The sequence below is a fragment of the Capsicum annuum genome, chromosome 3 (assembly GCF_002878395.1).
Source record: "Capsicum annuum cultivar UCD-10X-F1 chromosome 3, UCD10Xv1.1, whole genome shotgun sequence".
In the NCBI taxonomy this organism is placed as follows: domain Eukaryota; kingdom Viridiplantae; phylum Streptophyta; class Magnoliopsida; order Solanales; family Solanaceae; genus Capsicum; species Capsicum annuum.
Genome location: NC_061113.1, coordinates 222167320 through 222195304, shown reverse-complemented (window position 1 = coordinate 222195304; position 27985 = coordinate 222167320). Strand labels below are relative to the sequence as shown.

General features: G+C 34.1%; 1 pseudogene; it reads right to left on the bottom strand.

Moving 5' to 3' along the window:
- Positions 1–9: 9 nt before the first annotated feature.
- LOC124896817 lies at positions 10–27985 on the bottom strand (annotated as a pseudogene).

Here is a 27985-nt window from a genome sequence, read left to right as displayed (position 1 = left end):
ATTATTCATTCATCGGAAAACGTTGAAAACAGACAGGGAGGTCCAATTCCGGCCACCATGGTAAAAACTCAACTGGAATAACACCAAAGCCCATCAGAAAAATCAAAAAAACAGATCCTCCCATTCCAGTTCTTCGGCGAAGCAGTAACGGGGTATAAAATTCAGTGCGGGTTATTCTTTACTTCATCATTTTTGGTTCGGCTAGGAGAAAACCAGAGAAAAATTGGATATTTCGAGTTGGTTTTGTTGGTATTGAGGTTCGGTTCAAAGATTCTGGACACGTCTCCATTTTTTAATCGCGTAATTTGGCGTAATAAAAGCATTTGGAAGGTCCAATTCTATCTTCTCTCCTTTTAATTTTTACTCAATCATGAATATTCGTGTGTTTTACATGTTTAAATCTTCATTGCATATTGTTTGATGTTAGATTTGAATGTGAAAATTTGGTTCGTCAATTGCGTATTGAATTTGATTAGTTTTAATGGTGTGAGTGATAAAAGGAAATTGAGGGTGGGAATTGAAAATTGACGAAAAGGGTAGATTCAAATTAATTTCGATCTATGGTTGATATGAAACATGATAGAATTATCATATGTTGAAATGGATAGGCCAATGTAGGTTCGGGTAGGCAAATTTAGGATTAAGGTTTTGATTGAATGTTTGAATGTGGAATGTGTTGAATGTTTTTTTAGTTTATCGCATCTAACTCAAAATGTATTCATTTGGCCGGGGAATGCCCCGAAGTATTTGTATATATATTTATTCACCAGGAAATGCCCCGACGTACTATGTTGGCAAAGGCGGATCGAGAATAAGTCCCGAGGCGTAGGGTAGCGGGAGCGTAGTTAGTAGTAGCATAAGTTAGCTAGGATTTATCTTAGCATTTTTTTATTTTGGACTGTATAAATTGGACTGGACACTATATTTTGATTCATTTTGTTTTTGTCTGTTTGTTTGTTTGGTTTTACGTGTTTGTGTGGTTTGTACATTCATAGTGTCAAAATTAGCTGATACGTTCCACCAAGAGACCGTGGTCGAACCACAGGATCGAGGGGTGCCTAACACCTTCCCTTCGGTCAACAGAATTCCTTAGCCAGAATCTCTATTCGCAAACCGGTTTAAAGAGTCAAATGGTTTCAAAAAGAATTTTTCCAATGGTGACTTGGCACACCAGATTATGCCAAGTGGCAACTCTGATTTTGAATATAAAAATAATTCTTTTTCGGAACCAATCTTCATTTTATCACTTTAATAAAAACTCTTTCGAACTTAAAATATAAATCTTTTAGAGTACGTAAAAGGGGTGTGACACTATTTATTGAGAAAATTGAAGGAAAGGTGACTTTTAAGTCTTGAATGAACGAACCGTTGTTTTTTATATCTATTTCAAAATGCTTCATCGGTTGAACAGATGAGTAATCTGTTGCATCAAATTGACATCTGTTGATTCACTTAATTTTGTGTTTACCTTTTTGTACAGATGGAACAACTGTTTGAAAAAATCAAACCAGTAGCAAGGCTGGTTTGATTTATTCTAACAGATGACTCATCTGTTGCAACATGTCATCCATCTGTCGTAACAGATACCTCATCAGTTGGGTAGATTGGTAATCTATTGCATCAGATTGGTCATCTGTCGATTTGCTCAATTTTGTGTTACCCTTTTGTAATGTTATTTTTATTTTTCTCTTGTTTGACGTCAAATATATTTCTCTTGTTTGCAGATAAAAGGAAGTAAAACTGGTTCCACTTTTGCTCGACAAACATTAAAGGCTAGAGTAAATATGGGTTCAAAAGAATAAGCTGCTTCTAGACGGAACCACTTCATATATGGAAGGTATGTATTACTGATCAACCTATCGTGAAAACACATATGCAGTACAATGATCTTGTGAATATTTGTTCTTTACCTATTAGGCATTAATCCTTCAAATAAGATATGGCATTTTACAGTTAAGATTATTAGGTTCGAACTGGTAAGGCTGAGGGACCATGTAGGTGGTGTCGATACCCTGTTATAATTTAATGACCATTTATGCTCATGTTTTTGTGTCAATTTTAAGAAAGAGTTCAAGTTTTTGACGGTAGTGTAAATATCCAGTAGTGTTTGGACCAATTTTAATGGCTCAATGGACTTCTTGAAAGGCCTCTGAAGAGTCACACTGCAGCAAACAACGATGAAACCAATAGAAATTTCTCTGGTCCAAATTTATATGGATGGATTACTGGAGGAGACTATTATACAGCAATAGGTTCTTGAGAGAAAACCTATATAGGAAGAGGGAGGTTGAGAAAGCCATATATAATCTCAGACCTTGTTTAAAAGGAAACACAGGGTAGGAAGGAAAGTGTAGCAAAATTGGCTGATAAAATTGACATGAAAAATGAAAAAATTGGATGAGCTGCGAATGTGAAAGTGTATCAAAAAATGAAAATCCATCAGTCGTCGAAGAAAAAAAAGAATGGTCAAGAGGACTGGAGCTGGTCACTTTGCTAGAGACTGCAACTAGCGAGCGTGGCCTCAATGAAAACCCACAAAATGAAGGACTAAAACTCAAAGAAAGCAGCTTCATGAGCACAGAAGGTGGTAAGATTGTCGGCCAGAATTGAACCCTGAACCAACTAATTAAAAATACAGGATCAAGCCAAGGTGGCAATTTATCAAGTTAAACTTGCATCCCATGCCTCCTGTTTATGGCTCTGGTCAGGTCAAAGGCAGTAGAAACAACAAGGCATGAGATTTCTGCCAACTTCAGACCTTTTTATTTCTAATGCCATTGACCTGATCATAGCCACAAATAGAAGGCATGGCATGCAAGTTAGACTTCAGAAATTGACGCCTTGGCTTTCCTTATTTTTTATTCAGGAGTTATTTGTTCAGTTTTTAATTCTGACAGACAATCGTATCAATTTCCTGTGCTCATGAAGCTTCTTCCTTAGAGTTTTGGTCCTGCACTTTGTGAGAGTCTTCATTGAGGCCACGCTTGCTAGTTGCATTCTCGAGCAAAGTGTCCAGCTCCAGTCCTGTTGACCATTCTTTTTTTTTCAATGACTGGCAGATTTTTATATTTAGATACACTTCCACATTTGAAGCTCATCCAGTTTTACTGTTTCTCATGTTAATTTTATTGGCCAGATTCGCTTGAAGTTCCTTACTTGCTTTTATGTGTTTCCTCCTAAACAAGGTCTAAGATGATATATGGCCTTCTCCACCTCCCGCTTCCTGCACAGGTATTCTCCCAAGCACCTTCTATTGTATAAAAGTCTTTTCTAGCAATCCATCCATATAAATTTGGACCCGGGGAATTTTTATTGATTCCATCATTTTTTGCTGTAGTACGAGGCTTCGAAGGCCTTTCAAGAAATCCATTGCGCCATTAAAACTGGTCCAATCACTATTGGATATTTACACTGCTGCTAAAAAATTGAACCCTTCCCCAAACTTGACACAAAAACATGAGCATAGACCATCAGTAAATTATAACAGGGTATCGACACCACCTCTTGAAACCCTTCGGCCTTATCAGTTCGCACCTATCAAACTAAACTGTATAATGCAGGATTTTATTTGAAGGATCAATGTCTAATAGGTAAGAAAATGCATTCACAAAATCATTGCACTTTATGTGTGTTTGTCACAGTAGCCTGATCAATAATACATAACTCCCATACATGAAAGTAGATCCATAGCACGCACCTTATTCTTCCTACCCCATCAAGACATGTCAGACAGTGTTGTTTATTCATATGCACGCATGTGATGACTATTAAAGAAGAGGTGTAAAGAGTCATGACCTTTTATCTTAACATATTCAAAACAGCTAATGAATCAAAATCTCTATCTGTTGCAAATGATGAATCAACTGTTGGAAGAAATTAAAATATCTCCTACAACATATGGTCCATCTGTCGTAATAAATAATCCATATGTTACAATAGATGGTAAGTCTGTTGCAACAGACTAGACATTATTTATTTATCTGTATGCATGTGATGACTATTAAAAAAGAGATGAAGAGTCATGGCTTTTTATCTAACACATTCAAAATAGATGATGAATCGAATTCTCCATCTGCTGCAACTGATGAATCAACTGTTAGAAGAAATTAAAACATCTCCTCCAATATATAATTCATCTGCCATAATAGATAATCTACATATTGCAACAGATGGTAAATCTGTTACGACAGACCAGACAATGTTTATTTATCTGCACGAATGTGATAAATATTATAAAAGAGGTAGTCATGACTTTTTATCTAACATATTTAAAACAGCTGATGAATCGAATTCTGTATCTGTTACAACTGATGAATCAATTGTTAGAAGTAATCAAAACATCTCCAAAATATGGTCCATCTATCACAACATATAATACATATATTACAACATATGTCTCATCTATTTCACATACAAACCATCTGTTGCAACAGATGGTAAATCTATTTTGACAAATCATCTATTACACATACAAATAATCTATTGCAACAGATGGTAAATTTGTTGCGACAAATGGACGATCTGTTGCAACAACTCAATAATAAGGGTTGTTATCAAGTCTCAAAATCATTTTGAAAAGGTGAGAAGTATTAATGTAAAAGAAAAAGTCATGACTTTTCACAGAAGATAAAATGCCACCAGTTTGAATGTAATTAATACAATGGAGCTTAACAGTCATGCCTTTTGGCCTGACACATTCAGATTCAATCCTCTATAAATAGGTTCCTCCTTAATCTATTCATTCTACTAAAATTTATTTATTTCTTGCATTATTTCTTTTCATGTGACATCTTTAGCCACTTCTCTTCAAAGAACATATTCCTTTCTCGTTGAGGTAAGTTTTTTTTCTGGTGTAAATCTACTAGTTGGTAGGATACATTGTATTATATTTGGACTCTTTTTCTTTACATTTGTCAATACACGTGTGTTCTAGATATGGCTGATCCTGTTTGGGACATTGCTATTTTATGCGACATAGTGCAGAAACTTCAGAGGCAGGTTAATGACCTATAGAGGGAGTTGGTCGCAGTGAGAGCGACAATGTTTAGAGAGATGCAGAGGCTGATGAGGGCCTTGCTGCTGTGAGTTGATTGGCCGACTATCATTAATCATGATGATGATGATGATAATAATAATTAGAATTAGAATGTATTTTTTCTTTTAGCGTATGTATTTTAGTTTTTCATATCGGATCTATACCTAATGTATTTTATTTTTCGTTTAATGAAATATTTATTTTTAGTTGACTTTGGTTTTTTAATTCTTATTCAATTTTCATTCTGTCTATTTCTTCTAAGCATACATGTTAATGTTAACATGTCGATGATTGGAGGTAAGGAGTAATTTTGAATCCAGTAGCAATAGCAATTTTGGCTCTTCAGTTCTTTCAATAGATGGATCATGTGTTGGAACAGATTGGTCATCTGTTGGGTTTCTGTCAATGGATTATCCATCTGTTGCGACATGTTTGTCATCTGTTGGAGGAAACCATTCCAGTTTGATGGAACTGTGTTGTGTTCTTTCGGCTAATGTCCATCTATTGCCACAGATGGTTAATCTGTTGAGAATAATTGTGGTCTGTTGTATTATTTAGTTCATATTTTGCCTCTTTTTATCGATGTGCAAGTTATTAAAAAAGATATTTTATATATAATAAATGATAGCATTACGTTTACAACAATGAGTTAAATATATAAAAGTCCACAACAAACAACTACATAAGTTTCTGCAATTACAACGATCATGGTGGACTACGATTAGGGCATGTAGTTCTTTTATGACAAGCGCTCTTACATACGAAGCACTTGTTTCTTCATGATGAAAATAATTCTCCAACTCCACGCCTCCTCTTATATGGCTTTCTTCCTGATTTGATAGTGCTTGGGTCAATATATTAAGGAGGTATTAATCTCCCCCAAAATCTCTGCAGGAACAACCCAAGATCCTTCAGGAGGTACCGGAGTAATATGCCCACTATATGCCATTTTATATTCTTCCACCGAATAATATTGAGAGGAGTGCTTGTAAACTTTAGATCTATTTTTTGGACCGTCTTGAGCTCGAAGTGCTGTCATGGCATGTGGAAAGGGTATTTTTTCCAAGTCAAAAACTCTGCACGTACAAGATCTTATTTGATGATCGACCGTGGCAACATCACCATGACCGGTGAAACTGAATTTGTATTCTGCTATTTTATGAGATAATAACCTATTTTCCAAACTGACGTTCGTTAATATTATTTTTTTAATTTTGAGAACAAATCGGATTCTTTTTGGGCCCTTGAACTACACACGTCTTTCGTTAAAAAATTGGCCATACTTCTTGTTTATTACTTCAAACATAGCCTTGATGGAAAATTCTCTTTCATTGCCAAACAATGAATTCACCGATTTAGCTATGTTTGATGTCATAATATTGTACCTATACAAAATAATCACTTAGTACGACATCATACTAAACTTGTAACTCAAATAAGACATTGAATTCATAAGAATGTACCTATCTGCCGGACAGAATGCCCGGCTCCATCTCTAAAAAATGACATGTACGAGAAGTTCTGCTACCTTGGGATTCACATCCGTTATTTGATTGAAATGGTCTAAAACTCCTCTCTACTATATGCTTTAGCGGCTCTATACAAAAAGGTCACGACCCTTTTATTGTGATAGTTGGTCCACATGTTCTCTCCAAGATGCCTGATGCAACAACTAAAGTAAGATGAAGTGAAGAAAATTGAACCCATCTTTGGAATACTTAGATGCCTATCCAAAATAAAACACAACTTTTCGGTATCTTCGACGCAGCTTAGCAGTTGTTCAAAAAAAATCCATAAGAGGCATCACATTCCTTGTCCGCTACATAAAAAGCGACAGGAAAGATGTGATTCTCCTCATCATGCACCACCGCTGCTAGCAGAACTCCATTATACCTGCTCCTCAAGAAGGTACCATCGATGGCTACGACTTTTCTCAAATTTTGAAAACCTTGAATCTAAGAACCATAGGATACAAAAAAGTACTTGAACCTTCTATTTTCATCAACAAGCAATGTCGTCTTACTTCCGGGATTTGTGGACTCAATCATGTAACGGTAGGCCTCCATGACTGTATACCCATGCTTGTGTGTCCCCCTAACCAAGTCTTTGGCAATACCCATGGCCATATATATCTTCCAATAAATGACCAGGATACCCAATTTCGTAAGGATTTGATTGGCCATAACCCTTGTTAAATGGCCTTTGCCATCGGGGAAACTACTCCTGAAATATTCACCGAGGACCTTTGCCGTGGCGTGAGGATTTTGGCTCGAGATGTTCTTTGAACCACATGTGTGATGCTTTTCATGTTTATGAATGACGAATCTGTCAGAACTTTCATACTTTACTGCTCTCAACCGCCATTTGCAGTTCACATTAGCACATTTGAAGCAAAAGACACTGCTCGAATTAATCACCTTCTTTATTCTGAAATCTTTTTTCAAGCAAGAAATAAACAAAGTGGTAGATAGTTCATTCTTTTCTTTGAATGACATTCCAATAAAAAAATAGTTTTATCGTCTTGAAGATTTCCAGACTGTGTCGATTGAGAAGAACTACCCTCCGTATTGGTCGCATCAATGGGCGTAGGTGTTTGATCATCATCTGGAATATTCGTGTCTAGTTCATCCAACCTATCATCAAAGATTTCTTGTTGTTTTTCTTCTTCTACGTTCTGGTTCTCATTCTCTATCGTCTTTTCAACCACGTACACCCTTAACACTGGCCTGGATAAATTACTAAGACAAGCACGCAACCAAACTTGATCGGTTATCTTGAAAGGCAGTACCCTCCGATTTTCAAAGGAGCTATGCATGTAGCTGATAATGAGTTCTTCCAATTGAAAATTCAGTCCACAATAACTAATAATTAAGTTCACAAAATCATCATACGAAATATCACTTTGGACTGTCATAGCTATCGTCTCTAGCATTTCACCCTCATTCCAATGCCATACATATCGATTGCTCTTCTCGATCCATTGACCATGACAATCCACCCCTATTGTTATTGATCCCTTCATTAGTGGTACCTAAATAAAGTCATTTATTAAAATAAGTTAATAGTGATTTCATAGTACCGTAAATTAATCCCAATAGATATGTAAGCAGTCGCAACAGATTATTTACCTGTTGGGATTCATGATACACTCCTGAAGCTGATTTCAATAGATGAGTCATCTGTTGTAACAGGTGAATCATATGTTGCAACAAACTATATATCTGTTGGGATTGATATTACAGTACTGAGGCACCTTTGAAGCTGATTCCAATAGATGAGTGACATGTTGTAATAGATAATTAACCTATTACGACAGATGACTTACCTGTTACAACAGACGACGATCTGTTGGAATTGAGGTCAGGTTCTATCACAATAGGTTACTAATATATTGCAACAGATATTTATTGTCTGTTGCAATCAAGTTCAGGTTCTGTTGCAACAGGTTAATAATCTATTGCAACTGATATTTATCACGTTGCACCAGATAACTAATTTGCTTAAATAGATAAATCATCTGTTGCAACTAATGACCCATCTATTCGATTCATGTTATGACCTATAGAACCATAAACATGAATCCAACATATCAGTCTTTCGTTGAAACAGATGTCTCATATGTCGCAACAGATAATTTAACTATTTAAACAGATGACTTTTATGTTGGATTCATGATCGGGTTTTATCCATTGCTGGAAAAATAGCACAATAGTAGTTACCTAGATGAAAAATTCAACTAAAAATCATAATTTGACTTACCAAAGTCTCTTATGAAGTAATGCCAAAGTGGAAAGTGATGTACGAAATACAATTTGACCTAAGAAATTGATCAAATAGCAACAGTAGCGGTAACAACAACAACAACAACGACAATGGTCAACAAGAAGAAGATGAAGATGATAATGAAGTAGAAGATGATGATAATGAAGCAGAAAATGATAAATAAAGCAGCAGCAACAATGAACAACAAAAATCGCTAAGAGAGAGAAAACAACAATGGATGAGAAGAGAGAGAGAAAGACACCTTTTTTTCCTTCTGTTTCCCGTTATATTAGGTAAACATTTGGATCAAAGTATAAATTTAAAAACTTCTGGGCTATTTTCAATCTTTTCCAACTTTCTTAATTCATAATAAACTAATTGTCATCTCCACTCAATAATTAAGACTTGTGTCACCAACACCTCATTTTAAAACTTTTTTGTTACCTACAGCCCAAAACCCCTGAATACTAATACTTGTTAACTAAATGCATGCGAGCACTAGCAAGACCAACAAATGAATGTGCCCACGGTACGCAATTCCTTGCCTGGCCTAAAATAGGTACTACACAAAAAGACCCTTAGCTTACTGAGTTTTTGACTATATATATTTGCTTTGCATCACATGGGTCGGCTTTTATGTTGGAAAAATATCAAATTTTTCTTTTTATAAAAATTAGATATTGGCTACTTGCGTTAGTACGGACCCAATATATGTTATTTTTTAGAGAAAGGACATAAACGACACTTTAAATTAAACTATTTTCATGAAAATGACCATGAAATTTAAATTCTACTTTCTAACCATTTCAATTTACTGGCTTTTTCTATACCGTTTCTACACACCTTCTATACAGTTTCTATACAAATCTTATACATATAAATATTCTATACGAAAATTATACAATTTTAATTCACAATTTATACAATAATTGTATATTTATTTTGCACGTTTTATACAAAAATTATATAATTTTCATACACTTTCTATATATTTTTTATATATATTTAATACATATACATATTTGATAGAACTATACAATTTCTATACATATATCTTATATAGATACATATTCTATTTAACAATTATATCGTTTCTATATAATTTAATTATTATTTATAAACAATAAAAAAAAGAAGAATATTTGATCATTTAAAAAATTTATAGCAAAAAAAAAATTGAAATATTTTTAAAAGGGTCAAATTGCCCAAGTTGAATACTGTATCAATATTGTATATAGACTGTATCAGTATTGTATATGGACTACGTAGGCCAAAATGACCCAAATTAGGAAATGACTATAAAGCGAAAATAATATATCTGATTGGACACTTTTTGGAAAGTTTTCAAACTTGGGCTATTTGTTTTAAAAAGTGCTATAGAGTGTCCTTTTTCCTATTTTTAACTCAATTTATGTGACAAAAATAGAATTTAAGTAATCAATCATTAAAACAATTTAAGTTTTTAATTATTGTAATTTATAACATCCCTGAGCCTTTGCATCTCGATCTTGTGCATCATCTTCATGAAAATTACAGTTGGAAGTTTGTTGAATAAATCAAGCACATTGCCACTTGAATGAATTTGTTGCACGTTAATATCACCATTCTTTTAAAGCTCATGTATAGAAAAGCTTTGATAAAGTGTGCTTCTTTCTTCTCCTTTTATGAATCCTCTATTAAGATATGCTATGCATGCTGCATTATTTTCATAAAAATCATGGGTACTTTATCACATGTCAAATTATATTTTTCGTGAATGAGATGTATCGTGGACAGATTCTCGGTTTGCTTCATGAATAGCTATTATCTCAGTATGGTTCGATGAGTTGGCTATGATAGACTGTTTTATATATCTCCAAGATATGACATTATCCCTATATATGAACACATAGCTTATTTGAGACCGATCTTTATACGGATTAGATAAGTACCCAACATCAAAATATCCAACAAGACCGGGACTGCAATCTTTAAAATAAAATAAGATCACGTGTTTGATCCTATTTTGATGTCTCCCAGTAGGAGCAGAAGTATACCTTGCAAACAAATTGACTGAAAAGGCTATATCAGGTCTTGTAGTATATGCAAGATATATTAGTACATCAATTGTACTAAGATATGGTACTCCATAACCAATTCAGTTTGATATATTTCTTATTTCAGCAAATAATCTATTCCTTTTGAAAATTCTCCAAGAGTTCCAATAATTTTCAAGCTAGTGATAAGCTTATACAATATAAGGATTATAAATAAGTTTCCCAGAAACTTTTATATGCTTCAAACATTTTGAATCCTTAAAAGTTTTCATGTAAATGTTGTCAATTGACAATATTCAACATTTTATTAGTGACATCTTCAAGGGTTTGGATTGCAAATCTATAAGACCCCGTAAAATTGCTAAGCTTAATTCAGGCCTTTAAGCTTGTCAAGGGGTCCTAGACTTTGGAAAAAAAATTCTAACTAAGTTCCCAGACTTAGCCTATTATTGGTCTTCGAAAGTTGGCAATCTCATTTCGCCACTTAACGTCCTTTACTGGTCTGCATTTTCATTAATTCATGATCAGAGAGGTCCATACGTGGTCCCGAACAAGTTTTGGATTTTTTGGATCACGTTTAGACCACGTTTGAAAGCCCAAAACGGTGGACCAATGAGATCTTGGTACGCCACATCACCAATCACGTTGGTTGATATTGTTGCAGGTTGCCAGGGTCAAAGTACTGAGACTCGACGTAATGATGGCGCGATGCGTCGACTATATAAGTCTAAAACGTGAAATTTAGCCCCAATTCAACCAAAATATAGTGTCTCTCTCAATTTTATCTCAAGAACAAGTTAGGATTTTCAATTAAGGATTCAAATTCAATACTCAAATTCACGAATCTCTTTACCAATCTTCATAAAATCAAGAACTAAGGTATGTCAAGTGTTGATTTATAGATTTCTTTCATCCATAAAGTCCAAGAACCCTCTTTCAAATAATAAAATATGATATTTATGTTGTGGGTTGTTTGTAACCATGTATATCTTGTTGTATGATTCCCAAGTTGGAATCTTTATGTGTTTTTTTATGAAACTACATTTTATGCAAGTTGAAATCCATAAAATTGAGTTGTTTATGATGTGTAAGTTGATGATTGTACCTATGACCTAAGTTGTACATGTAAAGTGTTTCACAAAATGCCTAAGAGGATAGAAATTATATATTATAGCTCAATTGTGACTCAAATAATAAATGCATGCTTTACCCTTATGACCAAGAATGACTTCCATAATATTGTGTGCATTATGAGTATTTGATGGAATGTTCATGAGATTAGTTTGATGAAAGTATGACATGTCTATATGCAATTCCATCCTTGTATAATATTATGATAACCATGTGCTTCATGAAATCCCTAACTTATTGTACTATGAATTGTTGACATTGGTCACGTGTTCAAGAAGTGTCAAGTCTTGTCAGTTTCATGCTATCGAGTCCTGAGGGTACTTGTACTCGATAATTTAGCTGTGTGCCTAGATCTAGTATTAATTTTCACGATACTCACAGTCAAGTTATGATCAGTAGAACTCAATCAGTTACGTGACTCAGGAAAATTTAGTATCAGTCTAGTCCCATTCAGTAATCTCAGGAATCTCAGTGATCTCAGTCAGTCATCATGTCTTAGTATTATTCAGTTCAGACATTAGTAAACTCAGTCAGCTAGTAGAACTCAGTAGCATTCTGTCAGTTAACAGAATTCAGTAGTATTCCATCAGTCAATGAAAATCCAATGAACTTAGTTCAATCTAGTTAATCAGAAAAATCAATAACAGATCAGTCCAACCTAGTATGAACTAGGAAATCAGTTCTGTGTCTATTCAGTTGGGAGTAGGATTCAGCATCGAGTGAATCGAGGGATAAGGACACACACTGTCATCCAGTAGAGGGTGTGATCCTTAGTAGCAATCCCTGCATTTCAGAACTACGTAGCCAGCGTATGTTGAGATGTACCCCTACGAGTCTAGGGACTATACATCTTATTTGAGTTTTCCTTACAAGAGGGGTTAATGGAAGAGCTTCCTGTTAGAGAGGGTTTACTCACAGCTTTTCTTTACTCATGGCACAGTACTGACACCCATCCAGCTGGGGTTACAGGTTATACCCCACCAGTTCAGTTTCAGGGAATATCGGTTAGATGATTACCTCTCACAATCTCCGTTTTGAATCCACTCTCAGTAATAGAACTCAGTTCAGTTCTACAATTTCAGGATTGTTAGATACAGTCGCTCAGATCAGTATGAAGCTTAGCTAGTTCCATCAGAATCAGGACTGTCAGACACAGTCATCCAGTTAATAGTATATTAATTATATAAAATTCATGTTACTAGTATTCAAATTTCAGGACTGTCAGATACAGTCAATCAGACCAGTTCTTCATAATCAAAACTATCAGAAATAGTCATTCCTTTATCAGTAATATAACATCAGTTCCTCAGTACTCAATAGACTTAGTCATTCAGTATCCCAGTATTAGTACTAAGATATCAGTAAATCCACATTATCAGAATATCACAATCTCAAATATAGTTACGTATTCATACATGTATTCTCACATTCATGTTATTTAGTCAGTTAGTATTGTTCATGCATATGAACCATGCATTCAACCTACCTCACTTGCATACCAGTACATTCAATTGTACTGACATATTTGCGCTATGGTATTTTATACCATAGGTTTAAAAGCACGAGCTTCCTAGCATTCTTAGTAGATCAGACATTCAGCAACCAGACTAGCAATGAGTCCTCATCATTCGAGGATAACATGATTATTTTATTTCCTTATTATTTTAGTAGTTCAAAGTTAGTTGGGGACATGTCCCATCAACTCTTCATATTTCAGGCAGTTTACAGTCTTTCAGACTATAGCATATTCAGATAGTTATTTTAGTTGTTTTGGTATTATTATACCATATTTTTAGTTATGTATCAGTATTGAACCTTATGACCTTTCAGTTCATGTTTCGCATTTATGATATTATTATTATTATTTAGTGCTCAGTTACAGATATCAGTCATGGATTAGCTTGTGGTCCTTCGAGATTATGAGCACCATATAGCGTTCCGGGTATCTGATTCGGGGTGTTATAAACTTGGTATCAGAGCCTAAGGTTTAACAGTATCCTAGAAAGTCTGAAAAGCCGCATCTAGTAGAGTCTTGTACATGGGTGTGTTGTGCACCACACTTATGTGCAAGAGGCTATGAGATATTTTAGGAATGATTTCCCTTCTGTTAGTATTCATATCGTGTGAGTGAGAATTGAGCTCCAACCAAACTCTTAGTTTAATCCTTTTTGTTCTCCCATTTACAGAACATGCCTCCAAAGAGGACTCAGGAAAGAGGAATGGGAGATCAGCCAGCCCCTCAGCCCGATCAGCCTAACCCTTTAGGCGAATATATCTTTCATACAGAATTTAGGGCTGCATTCACTACTCTAGCCAATTCAGTCACAGCTCAGAATGAACGTCCAGCTGTTATTCCAGCCAACCCAGTGGCCAATTCAGCTGCAGCCAGGATTTGGGGACTTCACCTAAATGAATTCTCTCTTATTCTCCGGTTCTAATTCTGAAGAGGGTCCAAAGGAGTTCCCCGACCAGGATCAGAAAAGTCCTCCTGGTGCAGCCACTGGTATACTACAGATCCCTCATTTACATATCATGTTTCTTCAAATTCAGGATCTTCTTTTCTTTTATAACTCCTTTCATATCAGTCAACTTTAGGGTCAGACCAAATATTAATAGGACCTTTTCCAGTCTCTACCCTAGTGAGACAGTGTAACACAACCCGATAGGTATTTAGTAACTGTTCGGATATGATATCTCAAAAAGTCAGGCCTTCAAATTCTAGTAGTAATGCCAGTATATGTAGAAAATCAATAAGGGAAAATGATTCCCAACCCATTCCTACCTCAGTGCAAAGTTTTGTACTTCAACCCTCCCGATACTTACGCATGCTTTACGTTTCAATCCCACGAATACTTTTCATTAATTCATGATCAGAGAGGTCCATACATGGTCCCGAACAAGTTTCGGGTTTTTTGGATCACATTTAGACCACGTTTGGAAGCCCAAAACAGTGGACCAATGCGATCTTGGTGCGCCACATCGCCAATCACGTTGGTTGATATTATTGCAGGTTGCCAGGGTCAAAGTACTGAGACTCAACGTAATGATGGCGCGATGCGTCAACTATATAAGTCTAAAACATGGGATTTAGCCCCAATTCAACCAAAATATAGTGTCTCTCTTAAGTTTCTCTCAAGAACAAGTTAGGATTTTTAATTAAGGATTCAAATTCAATACTCAAATTCAAGAATCTCTCCATCAGTCTTCGTAAAATCAAGAACTAAGGTATGTTAAGTGTTGATTTATGGATTCCTTTCATCTATGAATTCCAAGAACCCTCTTTCAAATTATAAAACATGATATTTATGTTGTGGGTTATTTGTAACCATGTTTATCTTGTTGTATGATTCTCAAGTTGGAAGCTTTATGTGTTTTTTTTGAAACTACATTTGCATGCAAGTTGAAATACATGAAATTGAGTTGTTTATGATGTGTAAGTTGATGATTGCACCTATGCCCTAAGTTGTTCATGTAAAGTGTTTGACAAAATGCCTAAGAGGATAGAAATTGTGTATTATAGCTCAATTGTGACTCAAATAATAAATGCATGCTTTACCCTTATGACCAAGAATGACTTCCATGATATTGTGTGCATTATGAGTATTTGATGAAATGTTCATGAGATTAGTTCGATGAAAGTATGACATGTCTATATGCAATTCCATCCTTGTACAATATTATGATAACCACGCGCTTCATGAAATACCCAACTTATTGTATTACGAATTGTTGAATTGGTCACGTGTTTAAGAAGTATCAAGTCTTGTCAGTTTCATGCTATCGAGTCCTGGGGGTACTTGTACCCAACAATTTAGCTATGTGCCTAGATCCAATGTCAGTTTTCATGATACTCACAGTCAAGCCTTGATCAGTAGAACTCAGTCAGTCATGTGACTGAGGAAAATTTAGTAAATTCAGTATCAGTCCAGTCCCATTCAGTAATCTCAGGAATCTCAGTGATCTCAGTCAGTCATCATGTCTCAGTAGTATTTAGTTCAGACCTTAGTAAACTCAGTCAGCTAGTAGAACTCAGTAGCATTTTATCAGTTAACAGAATTCAGTAGTATTTCCTCAGTCAATGGAAATCCGGTGAACGCAGTTCAATCTAGTTAATTAGAAAAATCAGTAATAGATCAGTCCAACTTAGTATGAACTAGGAAATTAGTTTGATGTCTATTTTCAGTTGGGAGTAGAATTCAGCACCGAGTGAACCTAGGGATGAGGACACACACTGTCGGCCAGTAGAGGGTGTGATACTTAGTAGCAATCCCTGCGTTCCAGAACTACGTAGCCAGCATAGGTTGAGATGTACCCCTACGAGTCTAGGGACTATACATCTCATTTGAGTTTTTCTTACAGGAGGGGTTGATGGAAGATCTCTCTACCAGGGAGAATTTACTCACAGCTTGTCTTTACCTATGGCACGGTAGTGACACTCTTCTAGTTGGGGTTACAGGTTGGACTCGACCAGTTCAGTTTTGGGGAATGTCGGTTAGATGATTACCCTCCACAGTCTTAGTTTTGAATCCAGTCTCAGTAATAAAACTCAGTTCAATTCTATAATTTCAGGACTATTAGATATAGTTGCTCAGCTCAGTACGGAACTCAGCTAGTTCCATCTGAATCAGGACTGTTAGACACAATCACTCAGTTAATAATATATTAATTATACAAAATTCATATTACCAGTATTCAGATTTTAGGATTGTCAGATACAGTCAATCAGACCAGTTCTTCATAATCAGAACTGTCAGAAATAATCATTTCTTTATCAGTAATATGACATCAGTTCCTCAGCACTCAATAGACTTAGTCATTCAGTATCCCAGTATTAGTACTCAGATATCAGTAAATCCACGTTATCAAAATTCATGAGTAAGTGTTATCACGATCTCAGTTACAGTTACGTATTCATGCATGTATTCTCACGTTCATGTTATTCAGTCAGTTAGTATTGTTCATGCATATAAACTATTGCATTCAGCCTACCTCACTTGCATACCAGTACATTCAATCGTACTGCCGCATTTGCGCTATGGTGTTTTATACTATCGGTTTAGAAGCTCGAGCTCTCGAGCATCCTTAGTAGATCAGACGTTCAGTAGCCAGACTAGCAATGAGTCCTCATTATTCAAGGATAACATGATTATTTTTTTTTTTATTATTTTCGTAGTTCGGAGTTAGTTGGGGACATGTCCTATCAACTCCTCAAATTTTAAATTATTTTGAGGCTTTCAAACTATAACATGTTCAAACAATTATTTCAGTTATTTTGGTATTGTTATACCATATTTTCAGTTATGTATCATTATTGAACCTTATGGCCTTTCAGTTCATGTTTCCGCATTTACAATATTAATATTATTATTCAGTGCTCAGTTACAGATATCAGCCATGGGTTAGCTTGTGGTCCTTTGGGATTATGAGCACTGTATAGCATTTCGGATACCAGATTTGAGGCATTACAAAATCAAATAAGTTTTATGCTTACTAAGATGCATTCTTTCATGTCACTTGATAAATTTTTCTACGTCGGTATGCTTAAATAAATGTAGAATTCAAATCCTCATAATCTTTCACAATATTATGCCAATATTGTATTAAAAATATCGTTGATGGTTTCTCATTTTGTATCGGTTCTCAATGTGACATAACATTTTGAGATCTCATCACTTTATTATTTTCAGGTACTTGAACCTATCATAAGGTTTCATGAAGTGTTATGTCGTAGGCTCTTCAAGAGCACATTGCCTTCTTATTATGATTATTTGCTCCTTTTTTTCAGTTGGAACCAATTAGTCTACCATGCTTCATGTATGCATAGACTTTATCCTTCAAGGACACAAAATAGGAGCACTTGCAGCTTAAATATGAGATGTTTTCGGCATATGACTTGAATTATCTTATGAATGAGGATCTTATGATAATTTCTAACATATTTCATAGCTGCTTATAACCTTCCCCTTATGTTAGGAAAACTAACATACATCATTCACCTTCTTTGAGGAATCCAACTTTGTGCATCATGATATATTATTTAATCGTATGCCACACATCAAAACTATTAGATAGAATAGTTGGTTCCTGACCTTGAACCAATTGAGAGGGAAGAAATAATTATAATTTATTGGTCTAATGCATACAAATGATATTGTATGCAACATATCAGATTTTGGACCAACACATGAAGCTTTGTTCTCATAGTAATGGTTTAATTATTTATCGAAGACATTTAATGTCAAACCATCATCATCAATGCAAGATGAATTGTCTTGATTACAAAATTTGAAAGTTATATTCTTAACTCAATTTTATTGAGCAAACAACTTTATTAATGTCAAACTGAAGTTTTTTCACGACCCGAACTAGGGCCTGGCCGTGACGGACATCCTGAACCATGAAAGCCCGGATGTCCTACTCTATCTGATCTAGTAATCATGTACAACATTCATATAATAGAAGAAAATGCAGATTATAATCTAATACGGAAACATGGTCATACTCTGGATTCAGTTTAACCATACAGAATGAAATCCGAAATCAACTAAACAACTCTGGAACAGTCTGCAAAATCTCTACTACATGATCTAAAGATAACTGTCTGAAAAGCTGGGACAAGGCCCCTAGTAGACCAAAACAAAGGAATAACATAATTTGAAATGATAGGCCTTTTGGAACAAAGAAGGCTCACCACTGCACGGATCACTTCTCCCTGGATACTCTACTGATTAGCCGGACCCCTAGACTGAGCCTCCGAACCTGGGAGGTAGGGGGTCAATACAATTGTACTGGTACGCAGAGCAAATCCAAAATAATAATTTATATTCAACATATATGAGAGCAATTTAAAACATTTCATAAACATATCATATAGTAAGAAATCTCATGGGCATTTCTGAAAGACTCTGTAAAATCATATGAATTCTGTGACACTCTTTGTTTTACTTTTGCGCTAGGTGGTATACCCTACAAATCTAAAATTCTGCGGGCTATATGAAATCCGTCATTGAATCGACGGGGAAACCCCCAACCCAAGTGTGACGCAAGGGGTTGGAGTCTCTGACTCTGCTACGCCACACGGCCGTCGCCATCGTAAAATAGTATACCCGGATTGCAAATCACTATTTTAGGTTAAGAGTTACTTGAACTCAAACCTTCTTCGAGTAACCACCTAACCCTCTTTTAGCCCAGTTTTAATTCTTTAAAACATGCATTCTCTAAAATTAAACTCTGAAAAACATACTCTGTTATGGCATAAATACTTATGGTATCGTCATACCATTGACTTGCAAGTCACATTCTCTGAGCCATTATTAGCATATAATAATCTCTGTTTCAAAACGTAAATCTAGGACTACCGTATCAATAAATCACTTCAAAGAAACTCTTTCTTAAAGCTCATGTAAATATATGCAAGAAACTCTATTTTTCAACATTTCAAATACACAAGGTGGTCATGTCAAAGATATCCATTACATGAAATTCTTTTTTTTAACACAAGAACGAAATTATATCAAGAAACTCCCTCTCATCATCATCAAAATCATGTTAAATACTTATATATTGAAAATATCCGCTTCAAAACATTAAACAAGCATCTTAAATCATTCCCAACAAGTTTATCAACTCTAAATCATCAAAGAGAGGGATTTGAATAATAATGCTCTCAATCAAATCCTCAACATCATACCTATTCATATAGGTTTAAATCAATTTAAGGGGAAAAGGCCTAAAGACCAAAACAATAACATTATCCAAGCATCCATAATGCAAAATTTAAAGCATAAGTTTCAAAACCCCTTTAAAATTCATGCTTGATAAAATTCAAATCATGTTCTAGCGTTTACAAGCCCATGTAGTTTTTTAGGATAAACCCCACGTACCTCAATTTAGAAATTTGATGGATGATTTTTGAAGCCTACGATTTGGGGATTCCAAATCTTCACTCAGTTTTGAAAACCCACGGTTGAATCTTGAGTTAATTGAGTTTTTAGTTTGAAAACCTAGAGAGTGTTCTTGTGAATTTTTTTGAAGAAAATATGAATAATGAGGTCACTTGGGAGTATAATCCCATGTTTAAGCTGATAAGGGGGTGAAAATACCTAATATACCCTTAATGAAACGAAATAAAATACAACTGGGAGCCCAATTTTATGGGCCACCGCGACGCGCCACAATCGCGGTGGCTCACTGGAAATTAACGAATGAGATTCTTAGGGTCACTGTGATGCAGAGCCATTGCGTTGTCCTATTGGTTGGGACTTGGAACTTCAGCGCGACGTGCCAAAATCGCTTTAGGCTACGGAATTTGACAATTGTTAAATAGACCCCCTCCGCGATGCGCCAAGCACTAAAATGACGGTGTTTTTAGACTAGAACTTAAATTAGCCATAATTTCTTACCCGAGTATCGGATTTGGGAGAATCTTAAATCGGCGAAAATCTTATCAAATTTCTCATGTGATGAAAAGTCAAAATAAGAAAAATTATATACATGGTTTAAACTTTACTCACTTTGAAAGTAAAAAAAAATGAGGCTTAAGTCTCTCTGACACTAAAAAAAATCTTTAACTCTAAGAGCATATTACCACGAGCTAACACATGGACGATGCGGGGTGTTACAAGGTTGACAATAAACGTATAAATGATCATCTCATATCGATGCATCTTAATTGATCACATGAATGGTGAACGGACCCATATTCACCTTTTATATTTTTCAGATTTTAAGGGATCCAATCCCAAAATTAGTTGGTCCAACCAACGTATCATGAGAACAAGCAAAATTAAAGTTCATGAAGAATTTTTGAATTCTTCAATACATGCTTAATACTTAATATGCACATCTTTAAGATGTCGCAATCCTTCATGTCAATTTATGAACTTTTATACTAGTAAACTCCACGTTTACCATGACATGTATTTTTCACTTTAGTAAATTTTAGATTTACTACTACATGAAAATTTTTGAATTTACTACTTTAGAGGTAGATTTTAGAATAACTCTTTATTTCAAAATAACTCTTCTCAGTTATTATCCCTTATTCGGAGGTGAGTTGTGATACCATCACAATTAAGTGCACGTTTGTATTGAAACAACTGAAATTTTCATTCCCCAGGAATGGAATATAATCATGCCCTAAGTCTATCAAATTTTGATAGCTTATAACCTCTTTCATGATATTGCTACTTCAAGAGCAAATCGAGGCATGCATATCGTGTAGAGAATTTTTATCTAATCATATCTTATAATCATAATAAGCGTGTAAAAATATTATCACTTTTGATGATTATTATCATATTTGTCTCTCCACGCTTATATTCGTGCATTCAATCACCTGTCTTCTTTCAAGGATGAAGTAAGTTTTCAACTTTCAGATTTATCATATTATGCATTGCTACCACATTCACTCCAGGGAATGGAGCATATTCAATAAGACATGTTTCTTTCGTGACTTTTCACAAAAACACATTATTTTGCCTTAGCTATCATTATATCAATAATATGGTGCATTGAGATTCAAAATCGATGTCTTATCCATACAAAGGCGTCATAGGCAATAAATCGATGGGGTTTGAACCCAACATCTTATTTTCATAGTGTATGCATTCATATTGTGCTTTTGGGAGGATGACCAACTTCAAGTGGTCAAATCTTTCTTTTAGGCTATTCCACAAAACAAGTGGATCCTTAGTAGTAAGATGGTGACGCAAGAAAATCATAACCTAAGCACGATTTTGATTAGATGCTGTATTTTTTTATGGCATCCCCAAGACCCATAACATCTAAGTAGATTTCAGCATCCAACATCCATGAGAGGTAATTCTTTCTCGAGGCAATAAACTCAAGTTTTGTAAGATTATTAATCATATAAAAGAAATAAAATAATACCTTAGCCTTCAAATTTGAGAAGGCGGTTAGTTCTCTTAGATCCAGCATGCAATTGGCTTTGTATATATAAAAAATTAATAATTAACAAAAAAAAAGATCACATCACATGATGATTCCTACGAATCATATTAGCAAACAAAAATGATAAAAATATATTTCTGTAATCTCATCAATACTAATATAATTTTGCAATAAGTTTCTAGTGCCTATTAGAATATCAAACTATACGTAGATTCAATCTGACAGCTTATAAGTTTCTATACCTTGGAAGTGAAAACACCACAATATATTACTCTGCCAAATAAAATCACAACATCGATTACCTTTTTTTCTGATTCTTTTTAACTCTCAAATTTCTAAGGGGTATAAACTTTAATTAATCAATATATAACTTGAGCTATATGTAATAATGAAAATTGTTGCTTCAAATTGACACATGTCAATTGATATGTTGAGAAGCATTATGCCACATGTCACGCTTAGCATCAAGAAACAATCAATTCAAACTAGTTGAGTTTCTTTTTGAATCTGATATCAAATTCAAAGTTACTCCACCCTTATTCATACCTTCGCCAGACGTTGATATTTGATTTTGGTCAGAGCATCGTACTGATAATGTGTTATAAAATATTAAAGAACAAAGAAGAAGAGTAGAGAGAGAATAGAGAGTAATTTGTTATTTCTCTTGGGGGATTCTTGAGGGGTAATTTACAATGAATGAACCTTTCTATTTATAGGGAAAATTTACTCATAATCTGAGTAAAAGACAGATGATTCAAATCCTAATAGATATCAAAGTAGATCTTGATAGACATTCATTATAATGTAAATACATTTATAACACATAAAAAGTTAATTCAAATTTTCATTAATGATAGGGCTTTAAAAAGTAGTATTGCCTTAATTCCTTCAACAAGTGGGGATCATTTGGTAGCTAATAAAGAGGTAATTATTCATGTATTAATTTTGTATGAGTTGTACAATGTTTGGAGTTAGTTAGAAAGTAAGTTATTCATATACAAAATTAATATGATGTCTGGTTTGCAATTTTGATACACACATAACTAACTAATGGATATAGAAGCTATAAGGAAATTTGTGTATTATCTTATGCGGGGTAGAAGATGGAATAATTAATACTTGTATACCAATCACCCGCATAATTAATATCTGCATTACTAATAGCGGTATAATTCTAAAGAGAAAATGGTCTGTTACCCCCCAACCTTTACCTCAAATCCCAACTACACACTCAACTTTTAAAGGTGACCTATTACCCTCTTGAACTATTTTAAAGTGGAATTATTATCTCCCTGAACTATTTTTAAGTGGAATTATTAAACCTCCCAAAACTGGCAACCAGTCATTGCAAATATGGTGTGATGCACGCGCCACCACGTCATGCCACATCATTGCCACATCATTTTTTATTTTTTACTCTAAAAAAAATAATAATTTAACATTATTATTTCCCAATTATTAATTTTCTTTCTTCTTTTTCAGTTCTTCTTCTTTATTTCTTCTTCTTCAATTCTTCTTCTTCTCTAATTCTTTTTCTTCTTCAATGGCACCCAAGAACCCATCAATGGTAATTATTATTTTTCTTTCCTCTTCTTCTTCTTCTTCTTCTTCTTCTTCTTCTTCTTCTTTTTCTTCTTCTTCTTCAATGGCATCCAAGAACCCATCAATGACATTTCTTCATCAATAGCATCCAAGAACTCATCAATGACATTCAAGATTAATTTATCATCTTCATCATCTCCTTATTCAAGAATTCAAGTTCTTAAATTTTTTCAAGTTAATTCGGGTTCAATGGCATTTATTCTTCAATAGCATCCAAGAACTAATCAATGGCATTCAAAATTAATTTATCATCTTCCTCATCTCCTCATTCAAGAATTCAAGTTCTTAATTTTTTTCAAGTTTTTTGAATCGAAGTTCTTAGTTCAAGTGAGAACTCATTAATGACATTTCTTCTTCTTCTTCTTCTTCTTCTTCTTCTTCTTCTTCTTCTTCTTCAATGGCCTCCAAGAACTCAAATTATGTGAGAATTTTAAATCAAAAAATTCGAATGCCATTGATTACGTGAAGCTAAATCGAATGTTGAATCAACATGTTGAATCAAAATGTTGAATCGAATTACGTGAAATTCATCAAAAAAAAAGTCGACGGAATTTTGAATTTTTCAACATTTTACCATTGAAGCTGCACCATTGAAGGCATTGAAGAAGAAGAAGAAGGCGTTGAAGAAGAAGAAGAAGAAGAAGGAGAAGGAGAAGGAGAAGGAGAAGGAGAAGGAGAAGGAGAAGGAGAAGAAGAAGAAGAAGAAGAAGAAGAAGAAGAAGAAGAAGAAGAAGAAGACATTAAAGAAGAAGAAGAAGGAGGAGGAGGAGGAGGAGGAGGAGGACGAGGAGAAGAAGAAGAAGAAGCCATTGAAGAAGAAGCCAATATTTATTAAGAAAAAATAATTATTATTAAAAATAATGATGTGGCAATAAAAAATAATGATTTTAAAGAGAAAAAAAGTCAACTAACGAGCTTATGGGCGCGTGTAGTCACGTCCAATGACACGTCAGCAACTGGGGGTAATAAATTCGGGAAAAATAAGTTCAGGGGAGTAATAGGTCACATTAAAAGGTTGAGTGTGTAGTTGAAATTTCGACTAAAGGTTGGGGTAACAGACCATTTTCTCTAATTCTAAATAGCTACCAAATGATCCATTAGAGTATTAGAGTCCTACAACAGTTAAAACAAAATTAAAATTACCCCTATTACTTATTATTTTTTAAAATATGTGTCAAATTAATAGTAGATAAGTAAAAATAGGGAAAGGAATAAAAAATAACAGATCCTAAATCCAATGACCAAGCATATTCACATTATTAGTGGTAATTGCACAAATATTTTTACTCTAGTTTTACTTATATATAAGGTAGAATGCCTTACTTTGGTAGTCCTCACATTCTTAGATGGCCAGTCTTAAGCTTGCAAGTGATTGTTGTAATGGTCTTTTATCATGTATTCCAATTTTTTTTTTTACAATAGAATAATTAAGAATGACAGTTTAATACGTGGCTAGCCATTTTTCGTCCATATTCATTTCTTAAGGTGCAGTGTCACTTCTGTCTTTACAATTGGAGAACAGTATAATTTTGTGAGAATTTTTTTTTCTTGCACCTTATTCCAGTTTATTCTCTGCTAAAATAAATTTCAAGTATAATATCTTAGTTAATGATATCAATTAAATAATAGTACGTAATTTATTAATATTGTCTTTTTATATTTTTGAAATTACAGATAATTTAGACTCCCATAAAAAAGGAGAAGAAGAATTAATATATTTTTAGACTTTGAAAAATTCATTCATTTTTTATCATAAAAAAAACTCTAAAGTTCATTTATTTTGGAACATTAAAAGTATATTACATAGCGTTTTTAGTTCGGACACAACCCTTAAGAAATTACTCACTTCTAAAAAAACTAAAATCTGTTTTTCACTAAATTATTCTTTATTAAATAGTATTTATTTGGTATGATTTCTTCGTTATATAAAGATTCACTTATTTAAATAAGGATAAAAAGGGTTTTAGAAATACTTTTTTTAATTATATAAAACCCTATTATTGTTGTACTAAATGTTTTTTTTTCTTTTCTTTTTTTTGTAAAATTTAGATAATTTTGTAGTCAATTTATCTTTTTCAAAAAGAAAAATTTATTAAATTTTACTTTACATTTAAACATGTCACATGTCGTACGTTTCTCTCTATATCTCTTTGTTTTAAACTTAGGGGTGGAGTCAGGCCCTTTTGGTAGGGGATTTGATGAGCCCCTTTTGACGGAAAAATATATCATTTATACATAATTAAAATTAACTTTTATGTATTTGTAATAGTTTTTGAAGCCCTTCGACTAGATTTTCTTCAAATATTGAATCCTCTTAGTTGAAACTCTGACTCCGCCTTTATTTAAACTTCCAAAAAGTTACTTTTTTAGAGAGTTCATATGTGCATAGATCTATCCTAGGATCATTTTCTAATATAGTTTTAAAATTTTCTACTTTATAATGTATTTGAATTGTTATTTATTAATATCCTTATAATTTTGTTAAGTTAATTTGTCTAATGACTCTAAATTAAGATTGTAAATATTACGTATAAACTTTTGGTGAAAAGTTTATTATGTTATTTAGATGATTCAAATAGTATTAACATTTTAAAAGAGTCCAAAACAAGTGAGCTTGAGTTTGAATAAAAAAAAAATCATCAACAATAATAACAACATACTCAATATCATTTAAAATTAGGCATGAAGAGGATATGCGTAACAGACCTTACCCCTTATCTTTGGAGGTTGATAAGTTATTTTCGATAGATTATCGGCTTAAAAAATTTAAGGATGACACAGTAAAATACAAAGATTCCATCATCCGCAGCATAAGTTAGAATGTTAAAGGCCAAATATAATTCTTTGATTAAATTAATTATTTTAATATTTTGAGTTTGGACCCGAGCTTAACACGAATCTTATATAACTAGTCTATTATATAAGCCAAAAGCTGAGAACCAACGTTGCATTGAATTGTTGTACTGAAAGAAATATTAATTGTACTGTCAAAAAACATTAAATGCACGTGGTTGTCTTTCTATCAACTGTGTGGGGGCCATCTGATATCCACACCTAATTTTATTTTTTAGTCTCTAGCACTATTGCTTCACTCTCTTCTCCTTTCTTAGAATTAATTAGTACTATGATCCTTCCATATTCCTCTCTTTTCTCCCACTTATTTTGCATCTCCCTTACTATTAAACTAGGGAATGTGGCCGCATTTCGTGCGAACATTTAGATATATATGGTTAATAAAGTTACCATCAATAATTTATCTTTACAATTTTTTCAAACTAATTTGCTGTTCATGATCTATTTATTTTAATCTATTGTAGCATTCTGCATAAGTGTTTGCCAAATTCAAAATATTAGAAAAACTAACTCTAATCAAGCACTATGTCCAGATAATGAGTAGGAAGATAAATGGTCTATTTCACTGCTATGAATTTATTTGTAGTATTTGTACAACTTTTCCCCTTTCTTGATTATGCTCAATATTCAATTCTTATAAATAATGAGTTGAATTTTTGGATTGGTTAAATTTTTGTAAAAAATAAGTGTCAAAATTTGAAACACAATAGAAGGATTAAGGGATTAATGTTGTTATTTATTTACAAGATACAACACACAGAGTTCAAAACATACAAGTTCACAAAATGATGTTAATCGGACAGTATATTCGTGAAAAGACAACATGTACTTTCGCTGTTACAAATCAAGCAAGAAAAAAGAGTTTGTACAGAAGTCTGTGTAAATATGTGCTGAAGTTCTGGTTGAAAACAAAACAAATTTTTGAAACACTTCTAATTTACCTGATATAGGTGTTGGAGAGGGAATGAACTTAGCTTTTTTTTTTTTTTTTTTTTATCTTTGATGTCGCCTTCCTTCTGTGGGTTGCTTCCAACTTCCTCCGTGGCTGGAGGCAAAACATTATCTTCCATGTTATATTCCCTTGTATGAGAAACATCGGCATTCTCTTCCTCTTTCTCTTCCTCTTCCTCTTCCGCTTTCTCTTCTTCGACTGTTTCTATACCATAGCTAAATTTATCATCTATGATTAGGTTACCAGAGTTAGTTGGTATGCTTTCACTGAGACTTCCTTCCCATCCAAGACATTATAGACTTCTCTATCAAAAGAACCTGGTAGCCTTTTCTCTCGCCTGAGATCGTTGCTAATAATCCAATAAGATTCATTGCTTTCATTTGTCTGTGACTCCCATGTTTTAATTTTCTTGAAATCACTAATCATGTTGCTCTAGCATTTTCTGCATTGAACAGGTCCTCTGTCTGCTCCATATTGCATGCAGTAAGAGGAGACCGAGTCCTATTTGGGTTTCGGCTTGTCTGAACTAAAAATGAAATTGGATATATGCCCCCTAAGAGCTCTTTCCTCTGCAACCTTTTTCCCTTGTATGAGAATAAGTGTTTCTTTCCTGGTCCATCATAAGTGCCTCGGTGTTTTACATTTGCCATCTTCAGTCGATTTTTGATGTCCATTAGTTAACGGTGTGGTGTTACCCTTCAT